This window comes from Phacochoerus africanus, chromosome 16, assembly GCF_016906955.1.
Source record: "Phacochoerus africanus isolate WHEZ1 chromosome 16, ROS_Pafr_v1, whole genome shotgun sequence".
Lineage (NCBI taxonomy): Eukaryota > Metazoa > Chordata > Mammalia > Artiodactyla > Suidae > Phacochoerus > Phacochoerus africanus.
In genome coordinates, this window is record NC_062559.1 from 36,727,168 (window position 1) to 36,742,411 (window position 15,244).

Below are 15,244 nucleotides of genomic sequence, written 5' to 3' on the forward strand. Positions count from 1 at the left end.
TTGTCTTTTTAGGGCTGCACCTTCGGCATGTGGAGGTTCCCAGGCTAGGGGTCTAATCAGAGTTCCAGCTGCTGGCCTACATCACAGCCACAAGCCATGCAGGATCCGAGCCACACCTGCGACCTACACCATGGCTCACGGCAATGCCAGATCTTTAACCCACTGAGCGAGGCCAGGGATTGAACCTACAACCTCATGGTTCCTAGTTGAATTCATTTCCGCTGTGCCATGACGGGAACTCGCTATTTACAAATTTTAAACACAACTTGCTGTCATATTAAATGGCAACCAAGCCTCCTAATGCCACCGTTAGGGCTCCTTTCATTTTGCCAACACTACTTGCCAATAATTCTTCACTTAAAAGCACTGATATAAACCACTTTTTCTTCATTCTACTAATTTGCGTCAACATTTGGGAGTATAATATTCTGTTTAAAAATAACATATTTTAGGGAGACAGGGTAAAGCTTCTCCATCCACTCTAAAATCGAAGCCTAAAATTATTTATGTGCAATTTTCAGTGACTTATTAAATAATTATCAGCTAAAGTAGGGCTGATGTTGAAGAGGGTACATTTGCTATTGGTTACTAAATCTTTAACTGCCAGGAAAAGAAAACCTACAATTATAAACAAGACACAGGCAACCATGGTAACAAATAGATGTACTTTTCACAACAACGAAAAATTTTTCAACAAAAACTAATGTTCCTTAATGTTTGACTTGTTTTCACAACCAGTTCCAATGGCATCTATTACATTTTTGAAGAAATTAATGTCCAGGTAACTATAGATCTAGACTCATTAGTTTTAGACTAGTTATATGGACCTAGGCTATATTAACTTTAGATTTTAAAATTCCGCAACTCTTTTTTAAACCAATTTTAGATTATTTATAATGTAAATAACTTATCAACAAACAGTTAATAATGTGGAACTTACACAAAGATTTATAATGCATTATAGGCTATTGAGCAATTACTATTTTAAAATAACAACTGTGCTGGAAATTAAAATGATTTTCCAAATATAATGATTAGTCACTCTGATCCAGAAACTTTTCATACCGCAAGACTGGGAGTTATTTCACAAATTGTCTGGGCCAGCTTTGAAAATAGGTCCAAGAAACTGAATGGAATAAAAATGATTTCCCAGAATACCCATAATCAGAGATAATTATTTATAGCAACAGCTAAAATATGTTGAGCACCTACTAGATGCCTGAGAGCTTCCAATCAATTGACACTGATTTCTCAGGCGCTGTTATCATCCTCATTTTATGCATAAGAAAAATGAGGCTTAGAGAGTCAAGTAACTTGTTCAAAGTCAGTCTTCTGATAAGGGGCAAGCCTGGGACTTAAACTTGCCCTGTCTGAGTTCAGGATTCAAGTGCTAAACTCTTATATAATAAATGTCAACCACATTTTGCCAACCCATCCTAGGTACATGACTATTAATAAGGCGGACCCTCCATCCTTTCTAAGCTTCATTCAGCCAGTGCATTGTTCAAGATATCCGGGGAACTGGGATACCCCAGTAAGATGCCAGGAGAGACTCAATTAGCCAAGACAGCTTAACTTTAAAGGTAACAAAGATTGTTTGAAGGTCTCTTATTTTTGAAATAAAGGACCCTCCTCTTCCTGAATAATACACCACCCCTTGCATAGAATATTTTCTGTGTAGGAACAGAGTTCAAGGCGACCTGGAGTGGCTTTGTTTCGTTTTGTTTTGTTTTTTCAGGGCCACACCATGGCATATGGAAGTTCCCAGGCTAGGGGTCAAATCAGAGCTATAGCTGCCAGCCTAAAACAGAGCCACAGCAATGTGGGCTCTGAGCTCCATCTTCGACCTATACCACAGCTCACCGCAACACTGGATCCTTAACCCACTGAGCGAGGCCAGGGATCGAACCCTCAACCTCATGGTTCCTAGACGGATTCGTTAACCACTGAGCCACAACGGGAACTCCTGGAGTAGCTTTTAATGGGATCCTTCTTTTTCATGACCCATGGAGTGTCCCTGTGTATCTTCATTTGCAGCCATTCTTTAAGCAAAAAGTGGACCACTAAATGTACCTTTTTTTGCAACTTCTCATCAGTCTATAATTATTTCAAAGTAAAAAGTTTTAAACTATTGCCGAATTTCCATCTTGCCTGGGAAATAAACTGATTTTTGCAGCTGGTAATTTTTAACCAATCAAGGTTCTTTTTGGGGAATTGGCCATCAGTTTGAAGAATCACTGATGTGAGATGGGCACAATGTGTCAGCCTACAAGGAACAACAAAGCACATTCACAGACCTGCATCATAAGGTCCACCCCATGGCCTTCTCCAGCATCCAGCTGAGGGCCACGCTGCCTTGAAAAAGCCTCTTTAGAAATGAAAGTTAACTTGTCGTGGAAGAATCTCTACTATCTCTGGTGCCACTAATCCTCCTGAACAAGAAGAACTCATCAGGGCACAGGATGAGCCTGAGACAGAGTCCTTCAGTAGGTGGGGAGGAATTAGCCATGCTCCTTGTCTGGCTGCTTACTGCCTCTGATATTTACCGATATGTATCAGTTCCAAATCCTGACAAAGACAGATCACAGGACTGCTGGGTTCTGGGAACAGAGTGTGCAATAGAAAAGCCAAACAATCTTATGGAAGGTCAAGGCCAGTCCTGAGCAGAGCCTGTCCCTTATCCTCGGGGGAACAGCGTGCATGGTCACCCAGAAAATTTACTCTCTGTAAAACGCCTTGAGCACCTAGGAATAGTTCCTGAAATAAGACACTGACATGAAGAACAGAAGGAGGCTAAAGGAAGTCATTAAAAGATTTGTTCTGCAGGCACCTGTCTGAAATGCAATCTTTGCCCCTTTTTTTAAAGAGGGAAAGGAGGGAAGCAAAGGACTCCATAGCTTCACCTACTTAATGAGGCTGATCCTGGAAGTGCGTGGAACTCATTTCAGCCCATCCTGCCCAGAAACGCTATGGCAAATAAAGGAGGTTTGTCCCCAGTGGGTAGCAGAGGAACCTGTTGAAGGCGGTTATTTGGAAGAAGGCTGAGACTTTGAAAAGATAGTTGCGTGCTGCACACAACATAAACTCAGAGGGAGAAGAAGATCTGCTAGCAGAAACTGGGAAGATGAATGACAGGGCAGGGAATACAAGGAGCTCACACACAAGCCATTTCACAGGCCACCCCGAAACTGCCCATTCGTCTTGTGCCTTCAGCCTACCAAAAGCCCTGCTGGCCTCTCTGGAAATAGATTGCTAAATAAGCCTGAGCTTTTTTTGGTTTGTAGAATTGGTGAATCAAAGGGGCAGCAGATTTATTTTATGCCTCTGAAGATCATTTATAACATGGCTAAGTGGCCCAGGGTAAAAACCACAATAAAGGTGATTCATGCAGGAAACCCATTCTGTTGAGGCAGAGATGAAAATCCCCATTAAATCACAGTCTATTCCGTGCACGGGGTCGGAGTGGGGTGGCGTTGGAGTGAGCCAAGCTCAGTAGATTCCCAGGCACACTGAAGGCTGAATGCAATTGTTCTCGTAAAATGGGAAAATGAGACTCCTTTAAAGGGAGAATGCAGCCTCCAGCCTTGAGCAGGGCACTCCATACAGGGGTGAGCTGCCCAGTGGCCCTGCCAAGTGGCCGTCTGGGACTATATTCCCAGATGGCAGCCAGCCTGGAGAATTTATTGAATTATCACCAGTTCCTTGCCAGGAGGTTTTTCATCAGCTCCACCATTTATCAAGACAAATGGACCCCATACAAAAAGCCACCTTTGCAAATTACCCTTAAAGGGGCATCTGTGTGACGGGAGTTAGGGATGTCTTCTGCTTCTTGGCAGTTGAACTCAACTGCAAAGTTATTGTATTTTCTCCTGGCTGGGATCACCTGAGAGAGCCTCACCTTCACCTTCCCTTCTCGCCCTGAAAGTCTAACATATTAAAAATGACGTACGTGCAAGAGCAGGTCAGGTCAGAGGGCATGTGTGAACCCACTATTTTCCAGGTGATCTCTCTTTGTGACATTAAATTCTTCTCAGCTTCTTTCTCTTCCTTCAGCTGGCACGGCATTTCTTCCTTTTCCCTTCTGCTATCTAATCACTTTTCACTCCGAGGCATTGGTAAGAATCAAGTCAAGTGCTTTCTGAGTCCAGATCCTCACTTTTTCAGTGAGAAGTTGACTGGGGCCACATCAAAAGGCACCCCCCCACACTTTTTTTTTTTTTTTTTTACAAATTAACCAAAAATGTAGATTCTTTTTAGTACATCTAATGTGAGGTTTTCCTTCTCCATTGGTTCTTTCCCTTGCCTTGGCCTTTATTCACACAGTATGGTTGCAACTTCAAATAGTCATTCCCGGTGAAAGACCTCTCACACAAGCTGGCTGACAGCAAGGAATCTGAAATGGAGACAGTCCATAACTACACACAGATCAGGGTGGTACTGGCCATAAATCATGGGTCCTCTTCTGTTGTCTTTATTGAATGCTGACAGTGGTCATTGTGATACATTCTAAAGGGTGGTCCACGCAGCATGTCCAGAGCTGTGATAAAGGTAGGAATTCCATCCACAATGAATTTAGCAAAGACAAAAACCTCATCAAAGCAAAGCCCCTTCCCTGAGAAAAAGTAAAATCTATTAACTTGTTACACTTTTGTCAAAAGTGCTGATTTCCATAGAGGTAACTGTCAGCCATTGTGCTTATGGACAAAACACCTGAAAAACAGATTTAGATGAGAACTGGTGGCTTTCTTCAAAAATAATTCCTGTCTATTCTTATGCCGGGAAGGGATGCGCTGCAAACATTAGCAGTAAGGATGGTTTATTTTATGGGAAAAGCAATCTGGTAGATTTCAGACAGAACACTAAACTTGTGTGGTCATGCAAATCTCATAAGCATGAACTAAAACATGCTGAGTACATCAATTAACCAGAGCTCCTATTAGATTTTTTTTTCCTACAAAAATGGTTTCTCATCTCAAAACATCTTTTAAGTTGTTCCCCTTTCAAAGACTAAGGATGTGCTCGTGGTAACAGACTGCTTCTCATCACTATACGGAGAGAATTAATCTAATGAAGAGTTTCTATTTAGGAAGAAGCAGTAGGAGGAAAGGGCAACCTAGCTTTGGAGCTTCCACTAGACTGGGTGGAGTTTTGCAGGCTGAAGAAGCAGCTGGAAATTCGGATGACAGTTTTGAAAGATGGATGATCAGGAAAAGGTCACCGAAATTGAAATGGTGGGTGGGAAAGTGGAGCAGGCCAGGAGAAGGTGGCAAAACTGAATCATCTCATGCGTGTTAAAGCTTTTAAGGAACTCTTTTCTTTTTACTTCAAACAGTTTGCTATTCTCCCTAGTGACTAACTGTCCCATGAACTGAATAGACTATTGGCCTTTTTTCTCCCACCCAAACCAATTCTAAAAGCAATTTTTTAAATCCAGTGTATATGATAAAAGATATACAAGACCTGAGTCAAATCGTGAATGTGTGTCTTCTGCTTAAGTATGAATTTTTTAAGGTGAATGTTTGTTCCCAAACTACCTTAAAAACATTGTGTGTATTGACAAAACTAACTATAGCTTAGAAAATTCCTTTGGCACAAGCTGGCATGATCAGCCACAAAATCTTCTTCTGACTTAAAAGCTGAACCAAATAAAACTTGACAGCAAGGCACAGTATTTTATAGGCAAAGTGACATTTTATAATAATGGAATAATAAATGCAGAAGGGAAAATGAAGCAAGGCTGAAATATCATCTCAGACCCATTGGCTACCAAAGAGGGGTGAATCTCAATTAGACCTTTCCTATTCCTATTGCACTAGTAATTATGACATGACTGAAGCACTCTTAAACTTAGAGAACTCCAATATTTCTAATCATGTTGTCACATATCTCCCATCACTTGTTTCTATGAGAATCTGATGATACAGTGCGGAAGCCTTGGTAGCATGCTGAAGTGGATGGAAGAAAGCGAAGGGAAAATCACAGGACCACTTTATCAAGCACTTCGATTTGGAACCAAATCCAGCAATGTTTAAGTCATCCTGATGAACACAGTCAACCCAAAGCATATCTACAATTTGACATAAATCAGATTACAAATGGAATGAATAAAGACCACGTAAGTTTACTTGCCTCTCTCCATCTTCCATTCTACTACCAAACTCAGCAACCAACCAGAGTTGATCTGGGCCAGCTTATGAAAATCAACAAGGGTCTATCAATCACCCTTTTATTCCACAGAACAACAACAGTAAAGAGGGTAAACAAACAAACAAAACCAACCAACCAAGCTTGATGTTTAACTCTGGGAAAAGAGAAACAGCAAAGGCTGGTCTTAACACGATGGTTTAGATTAGGAAGAAAACAGAGCCAAGATAAAAAGGAGAGAAAAGTTGGGGTGTGTTTATTCCCCCCTACCAGTGCCAGAGACATGCATCTGCCTTCTATCAGTCCTGGAAATATGCACTTTGGCACAGATGGTAATTAGATTTATCATAGTGACCATGTCGAAATGTATATAAATATCAAATCATTATGATGTAACTATGAATGTAACCCGAAACTAATAAACTATTGTGTGTCAATTGCATTTCAAATTTAGAAAATGTGTTTTGGGTTCACAATGGACTCCAGACTGGAAAAGCCCATCAGTCCTCATTTTCTTCACTTAGAAAGAGACTTTTCCACAAAAGGATGATGTTGGCGTAATAGAGAAAATAAACCGAGGCAACAAGGAACTTACAATCATCAAATTTGTAGGTAAAACAATGATTCAATGTATTTGTTACTGATTTATGTGATAGACATTTATTGATGCCCACTCTATCCAGGGTTCTTTGTGAGGTGATGGAGGACAAGTGGAAATGACCCAAGTATCTTACTTCTAGATTTTCAGTTTCACTGGGTCTGGCGAAGGGCCTAGAAACAGGTCATTTTTTTAAACTACTAAGATGATTCTAAGGATAAGCAAGTTGGGAACCCATGGTCTGAAACTGATTCTTAATCTGGTAGGTCAGAGAGAGAATGGTAGGGAGGAATTAGAGCTGATGCAGAGAGCACTGGTCCGAACTCTGGTCTCCATGCCTGCAGGACAGCATCTATAGCATGTGTTACTGGGGAAAAGACTCAGGACTTTTGATCCAAACACAGTTTCACTGCTTAGAAGCTGAGTGACCAGGATCAAGGCATTCAACTCCTTGAAGGGGTAATTATACCCACTTTCAGAATCATGAAACACTCCAAATGAGAGCATAACGAGGCTCTGCCCAATGCCTGGTTCATTGTGAGGCTGTGTTTCTGTCCTTTCTTGCAAGGGGCTTACCCTCTCTTTTTCCCTTTTTCCTTTAAAAAATTGTTTTCATTCTTCACAACCCAATCCCAACCCACATTCTCCATAAAAGCCTCTCAACATCCCACCACCCCATCCTCTAAAGCTCACTGATTCCCTCTGTTCTCCTTCAGCCTTTATATTCAGGATCACACAATCTGATGCTCAGTTGCCCTTTCATTAGTTCATGAGGATCGCTTTGGCTTTCTTGGCCTGGGTCCGCCCTGAGCACTTGGACCATGTTTTCTTCCACAGATATACAAAAAAATTACTTGCTGGTTGGTCAGAAGTACCTGTTGGGCTGCTGCCTAAAGAGGGGAGGGGACACCCTCACTTTTCTGTCGACCTAAGGCAGTGGGGACTGGCCATCATTGCTACCGCCTCTGACAGGCATTAGTATTCTGAAATAATCATCAGAATGCCAGTCTCCTTCCACTCCCACTCACTTATTTTGTTGGAAAAATGCAAAACCTGCATTTTCTCATAAACCAGATTTTACTCTATGCTAGGAGTGAATGCATCCTCTGTGTTTAGCATCCCAATGTGATAATTATGCATTATGCTTACTCTATGGCTAAATCCTACATTTCTATCCTAAAACACAAGGGAATGACTAAATACTCTAGTGTGTTATCTGGCCCTTCCTTTCCATTGTGATTTTTTTTCTTATCATCCAGATTGCTCCCATGCTGAACTGTGCCTATAAAAATAACTGAGAAACCTCACATGTGTATGTAACTTGAAAGGTGAATGACAAGAAGAGGTGAATTGCAGGGACATCGGTGACAGAAAACACATGATCGTATTGGGAAGAGATAGCAGTGTGTGCATGTGAGCGTGCGCATGTGTGTGTGTGTGTGTGTGTGTGTGTGTGGCAGTATGCCTATGGAGAAAGCAGATTTTTTTTTTTTTACTGGAAAACAAAAGCTGTGTTATGTAAGCAGCATGGTTTGAAATGGCTTGTATAGCAAGAATGGAAACAAGGTATGAATATTCATAAGTAAAATGGAAGACGTGTTCATTTGTAGGAGGAAGTGAAGATGAAATTCTGAATATTATTTGACCATAATTTTATGCAGAATGCTTTAGATGTGTAGATCACATAATACATAATACAAATTCAAAACCAACTAACCTCATTGCCTATATTTCCCCCTTCTTTACACCTAATAACCCGTTTGTTAATATTTCCACATATTATTCAGGCAATTTGTCTTAAACAAATTTGATTCTTGTATTGTTGAAGACAGAAAAGTGAAAGAAGAAAGAAATAATGAAAACAAGAACCATAACCAAAAATTAACTCCAAATAAATCGAAGGATTAAACGTAAGAGCCCAAACTACAAAATTCATACAAGAAAACATGAGGGTAAATGTTTGTGACCTTGAGTTGGATAGTGGATTCTTAGGTATGACCCCGAAATGTAAGCAAGATGAGAAGAAAAAATAGAAGTTGGACTTCTTCAAAATTAAAAACTTACAGGTTTTCAAAAGACACTATCAAGAAGGTGAAAATACAACCTGCAAAACTGGAGGGAAGATTTGCAAGTCATATATCTGATAAAAGACCTTGCATCTAGAATATGTAAAGAACTCATAGCTCAGTAATAACAAGTAATCCAATTAAAAATGGGCAAAGCATCTGTACAGACATTTCTGCAAATGGCCAGTAAGCACATGAAAAGATGCTCAACATCACTAGTCATCAGAGAAATGCAAATCAAAACCTCAATGAGATTCTACTTCACACACACTAGAATGGCAATATAGGCATACCTTGAATATACTGCACTCTGATAAAGCAATTACCTCAATAAAGGGAATCATACTAAATTTTTGGTTTCCCAGTACATAGAAAAGTACATATGTCTACACTACACTGTAATTTATTAAGTGTGCAATAGCATTATGTCTAAAAAACCATGTACACACCTTAATTTAGAAATATTCCATTGTTAATCATCATCTGACAACTCAGGTTCCATGAACCTTTTAATTTGTAAAAATGCATCATCTGTGAAGCACAATAAAGTGAAGCACAATAAAATGAGATATGCCTGTAACCCAAAGTCAGATAACAAGTGCTGGTGAGGATGTGGAGAAAATGCAACCTTCATATCCTCTAGGGGGAATGTAAAATGGTATAGCAACTTTGGAAAACAGTTTAGCAGTTCCTGAAACAGTTAAACATAGAAGTAACATTTGACTCAGTAATTCCACTCCAGATATATACCCAAGAGAAATGAAAACATATGTCCACACAAAGACTTGTACACAAGTATTAATAACAGCACTATTTATAATAGCCTAAGTGTAGAAACAACTCAAATCTCCATCAGTTGGTGAATGGATAAACAAAATGTGGTTATTCAGGCAATGGGATGTTATTCAGCCATAAAAAGGAAATAAGTACTGATTTCATGCTGTATCATGGATGAATCTTGAAAACACTGTGCTAAGTAAAAGAAGCCAGTCATATAAGACCACATATCATACAATTCCATTTATATGAAGTGTCCACAATAGGCAAATTTCTAGAGATAGAGAGTAGATTAGTGGTTGCTTAGGTCTGTGGAGAATGTAAGGGTGATAACTAAAAAGATATGGGCTTCCCTTTTGAAGTGACAAAAAATGTTCTAAAATTGACTACGATGATGGTTGCACAACTCTGTGAATATACTAAATAAACACTGAACTGCATACTTTAAATGTGTAATGTATATGAATTATTATTTCAATAAAACTTTGCAAAAGAGTAAAGAAAAGAAGATAGAAGGAAAAGGAAAAAAGAAGCAATGACCACAATCTAGGACTCTGTTAGAAAGCACAAGCTATTTATTTAATAAAACTCTATCAGTAAAATTATTAGTGAATCAAATGATCAGAATAAAAAGAAAATGATCAAACGAAACCCCATCCCAACCTCTAATCCATTCCCTAAGGCTCATGCACCATGATGTGAATTTTAATGACAAGCTCTTACATAAGTGAGATTTTTTTCTCAGGCAGAGCTTTGATCCTCCACACGTTTGCCTTGAAAACTGGAAGCCCCCAAGTGAAGTTGGTGTCAAATGGCTGACTACTAGATGGCATTTGTCACAGTGTTCGACCTCCAGAGCTTAAACTTGATAGAATTTTTCTCTCCTACATGAAGCCAAGAATACAGATTGAGCAGTCTTCCAGAATTTGATTAGGAAATCATGAATCTTGAGAATGAGATTAAATGGCCAAATCTTAACTCTCAAATCAGGGATAAAGGTTAAATCAGGGTAAAGGTTAAATACACTTAACCTGTTTATGTCATCTAGATAATTACTCCAGAATGCATCTCTAAGCCAGTGCTTTCTTTTTCTTTTTTCTTTTTTTTTAAATTATAGTTGATTTACAATGTTGTACCAATTTCTTCTGTACAGTCAAATGACTCAGTTATACATATATAGATATTCCTTTTTATATTCTTTTCCATCATGGTCTAGCTCAGGAGACTGGATATAGTTCTCTGTGCCATACAGCAGGATCGTGTTTATTCATTCTGCATGTAATAGTTTGTATCTTCTGACCCCAAACTCCCACTCCATCCCACTCCCTCCCTCCTCCTCTTTGTCAGTCACAAGTCTGTTCTCCGTGTCTGTATGTTTCTGTTCTTTTGTGCCATATTTTAGATTTCACATATAAGTGATATCATATGGTATCTGTCCTTCTCTTTCTGACTTACTTCACTTAGCATGGTAATCTCTAGTTGCATCTGTGTTGCTGCAATGGCATTATTTTGTTCTTTTTCATGGTATTCCATCATATATATGTACTGCATCTTCTGAACCTATTTATTTGTTGATGGACATTTAGGTCGTTTGCATGTCTTGGCTATTGGCTATTGTAAGTAGTGCTATTGTGAATATTGAGGTGCATGTATCTTTTTTTGAGCTATAGTTTTGTCCAGCTATATTCCCAGGAGTGAGATTGCTGGATCATACGGTAATTCTATTTTTTTGTTTTTTGAGAAACCTCCATACTGTTTTCCATAGTGGTTGCACCAATTTACATTCCCACCACCAGTATAGGAGGGTTCCCTTTTCTCCACACCCTCTCCACCATTTGTTATTTGTGGAGTTTTAAATTATGGCCTTCTGACTTTAATTATGGTGGTACCTCACTGCAGATTGACTGGCATTTCTCTAATAATTAGTGCTGTTGAGCATCTTTTCATGTGACTAGGCCAGTGTTTTCAAACTGCCCTATGGAGGCTGCTGAGGGGAGAGAGAGCTCAGGGGGACATGCTTCAGGTTCTCCACCAGAGAAGCTCCACTTCTGTTTGTCCTAAATACCAAATTTAGCAGAGTTATCTACTAAAACAAGTGTTGAAACCTAGGGATAGAAACCATTTTAATTCATTGAATTATCCTCACAGGGTTTTTGGCAAAAAATAGATCATATTCAGGTCCTGATATCACTCACAGAGGAAACCTCACCAGCTCATGGAAGACCTACTTCCTATAAAGGACCCCCATTCCGAATATTTCTGGGCGAATACTGGAAGCATTTTGCATACTCTGAAGAACAGGTCATCATTTATTCATTCGACAAGCAGCAACTCTATGCTTGGCACAGTGTAAGTATCTGCCATGGTTTAGGTGAGGGGATCCTGCCCTGACCTCATCCTTGACTTAATTCTTTTGGTCAGGCAAGGCTATCAGTTCCAACTCCAAGAGCCCATCTTTCCAGTCCCTTTTGGCCAGCTGATCACTTAAAAAATACCATAGTACCTACCTGCTGGGAGAAATACAGTTCTTCCTAATCTTTACAACACAAATACATGACAAGAAAATTTTCTGGCCATTAAAAAATCTGTACAGCCTTAGGTCAGAGACAAAGCTAGTTTTTTTCATCATATACCTTTAGCCTATGCGATTTCAAAGATTAAAAGACCTTCACCTATTTGCTGAATAAACAGCTTTCGAAAATCTAACTCTGAAAAACAGCTATGCGGGTCTCATGTGGCATCTAAGTAGTGGTTTCTAACTTGGCCTCACCCTGAAATGTCCATGGGGACTCAGAGAACAAGAACCCCTCAGACAGAAAGCTCATCTATTACCAGAACATGTGGCTGCTGCACTAACTCATTAGTGGGCTTTGATATTTATAGGGCTGAAACTAGATTTGGCAGAACTCATGAAACATTTTGTGGCTGAAAAAACCATGACCTCTTCCACCCTGGCTCAAGGGATCTGAGTCTCTCCCAACCAGTGCTTGGACATGTGTTCTTCTGTCCTACCCCATCTGGGAGGCCAAAGCATTAGAATAAACCAGTCGTTTCATATCAACCTTGGTAGAAAAGATTGGATATTTAGGTTTATCCCTATATTTATTTTTTGGGCACTACTGCTTCTATGTGCTTTTGGCTAATACTATGGTGAAATTATCTTAAATTTAAATTATGATAGAAATTATTCTATTGTGTTCCCTGGTGCATACCCAGCATCTAGAACAGTGCTCTAGATACTGTATAAACACTCAATTAATATTCATTGTTTAAATATTTGTAAGTAATCAGTTTTAAAAAAATCAATAGGAGCTCAGTTGGCTTCTAAACACACTTGTACTTTAGTTTTTGAAGAGAATTTAGGCAAGGATTCTTTAATAATTGATGAATAAATAATTTCATAAAGAATTTTATCATGAAATTCATTGAGAACTTAGAGGAATAAAAGCAGGAGCTTGATGAAAGAAAGAATAGTCCATTTTTAACAGCAAAGGAATGAAAATTAAAAGGAACTTTGTTTATCAGTGACCCTCAAGGAATCAGCCCTGTGTCCTCTCCCTGCCACCAGAAGCCACGGCTAACAAGTCTGCTCATTTGCAGAGCAGAGCTGGGTTCCCTGTCAGCACCACTGCCACTGCAAGGAAGAAAAAAAATAATTATTTCTTAAAGCCACTCATTAATTTAAGCACTTGGGAAAGCAATTTGTAAAAAATAAAGAATTAAATGGGAACAAAAGAAATACTGTGTTTAATGTCAGAATAGGAAAGTTAGAGACTAAAAAAGTGGTGAATGGAATGAAGTGTGTGGAAACATGGGGAGCTGAAACCATTAGGGAGACCAGCCCCACAGGGTAACTGTGGGTAGCACGTACCTCTCCACCTGCCCATGGGGACATTGTCCTCTGCATACTTACTACTCCCTGCTTCCCGCTGTCCAGACAGGTGGAAAATGCTCACCAACCTCCTAGTGCTGATTCCAGAACTTACTTCTTTTAGGAAAGGACATCAAATCATGAGCACTGATGGGAGATGGACGTGCGCATGAAGTTAAAGGTGGCTCTGGCGCCTTCTTTATCTGTTTTGTTTTCTCCATGCCCCAACTCCTATGAATCCTATCTCTAAATTCGTCCATGATTTCCTCAGCTTTGATGGGTAAACATGAAGGAGGAGGCTTAAATGGTTTTAATTCTGCCATTTGAAGGTGCTTTAAAATATAGGTTTTATTATGCCCTAAGTATGGCAAGGCCTCCAGATCAGAAGACAAAGGTCACTGGAAAGGTAGCTTGTTATAGTCAGAGATGCCAAGAAGAGGGGCACAGCACACAATGGGGGCTACCCAGGGAAGCACCAGGATTGGTCAGGAGGCCAAGGGAGAAGGAAAATTGTGAGCCAGGGCCTTTATTGTGATTTCTGCAGGAAGGAATGGGTCTGGCATGGTAAGCTGCTGACCCAGGATTGGCTAATTTCAGATCATTTCAGTGGGCTTCAGGGCATAGCGTCTGTCCCTGGTTGTTGAGAACCTGATCCTGTGGTGATGAGGGCAAGTGGACAGTGGCCCAGAACATGAAAGTTGGATAAAGGGGATGATTGAGGATACGGGCTCTGGATTGACCATTTTGCATTTGAAAGGTGTGCTCCCTGGCTGGATGCTCACTATCTCTAGGAATTGGCAGTTGACAAGCCCTTGGAGGAGTGGTCCTCCCAAAGTGAGCAAGACTTGAGATGTCGAAGCCTCCAGACACAGAAGATAAAAGACATGGCTAATACAAAAGGCACCTGCATAGCTTCCATTTACTAGATTAAACTGAATTATTTAGTGAATACTAAAGTACTTCGCTTGGTGACTTCCGTCACAGTGTAGAACTCCAGTTTGTCAGATGGTCAGGCTCCCTATATAGTCAAAATCAAAAAGGGTCCCCCAGTGAATGTGCATAAACTGCTTCTGTTGCCTGGGAACCACCTTCATCCTTACCCCAGGGATTTGCCCTCTCTGGTACTAAGAAAAATGCTTCAGAAGAAGGATGCTTTATGCTTTATTATTGACCATTTGCTTGTCATAATATGAAGGAAAAGAATGGCTTAGGAACGGTTGATGGGAACAGGGAGATTTTCTCTCTATCACAAGGTGCAAATCCAACCTAGTACATCAATAGTAGAAGCTCTAATCACTCAATAGAAGTTCAGAGCCTTGGAGAAATGGGTCTGCAGGAAATTACTTTTATGGAGGAGGAAAAAAACGACACCAGGCTATTGGCCCCAAGTGGCTCTTCTTAACTTCCAAAAATAAAATACAGATGAAGATGTCAAGAGAAGGGAGAACATTCAACCACATCAAAAACTAAGGTTTCCTACCACTCTATTATTGGAGTTTGGAAATAATTCTCTCTAGCACTAAAGCTGATGGAATTGGATCGAAAAATATAATCAGGGAGTTCCTGTCGTGGCTCAGTGGTTAAGGAATCCGACTAGGAACCATGAGGTTGCAGGTTCAATCCCTGGCCTCGCTCAGTGGGTTAAGGATCCGGCATTGCCATGAGCTGTGGTGTAGGTCGCAGACGCAGTTTGGATCTGGCGTTGCTGTGGCTCTGGTGTGGGCCGGCAGCTACAGCTCCGATTAGACCCCTAGCCTGGGAACCTCTGTATGCTATGGGCACGGCCCT

At 40.2% G+C, this 15,244-nt stretch overlaps 2 long non-coding RNA genes across 2 annotated transcripts in view; both read left to right on the forward strand.

The window, feature by feature from the left end:
* The window catches only part of LOC125117309 (uncharacterized), a 53,104-nt gene extending 51,367 nt beyond the window's left edge, over nucleotides 1-1,737 (forward strand). Inside the window, exon 7 of the long non-coding RNA XR_007132587.1 lies at nucleotides 1,441-1,737. This is a non-coding gene — a long non-coding RNA (uncharacterized LOC125117309). The remainder of the gene's footprint in view (nucleotides 1-1,440) is intronic.
* A 2,473-nt stretch (nucleotides 1,738-4,210) lies between these two features.
* Nucleotides 4,211-8,167, forward strand: LOC125117310 (uncharacterized). The gene is made up of 3 exons (XR_007132588.1): nucleotides 4,211-6,115; nucleotides 6,599-6,756; nucleotides 8,002-8,167. It is a non-coding gene; the product is annotated as an uncharacterized LOC125117310 (long non-coding RNA).
* Nucleotides 8,168-15,244: the final 7,077 nt, after the last annotated feature.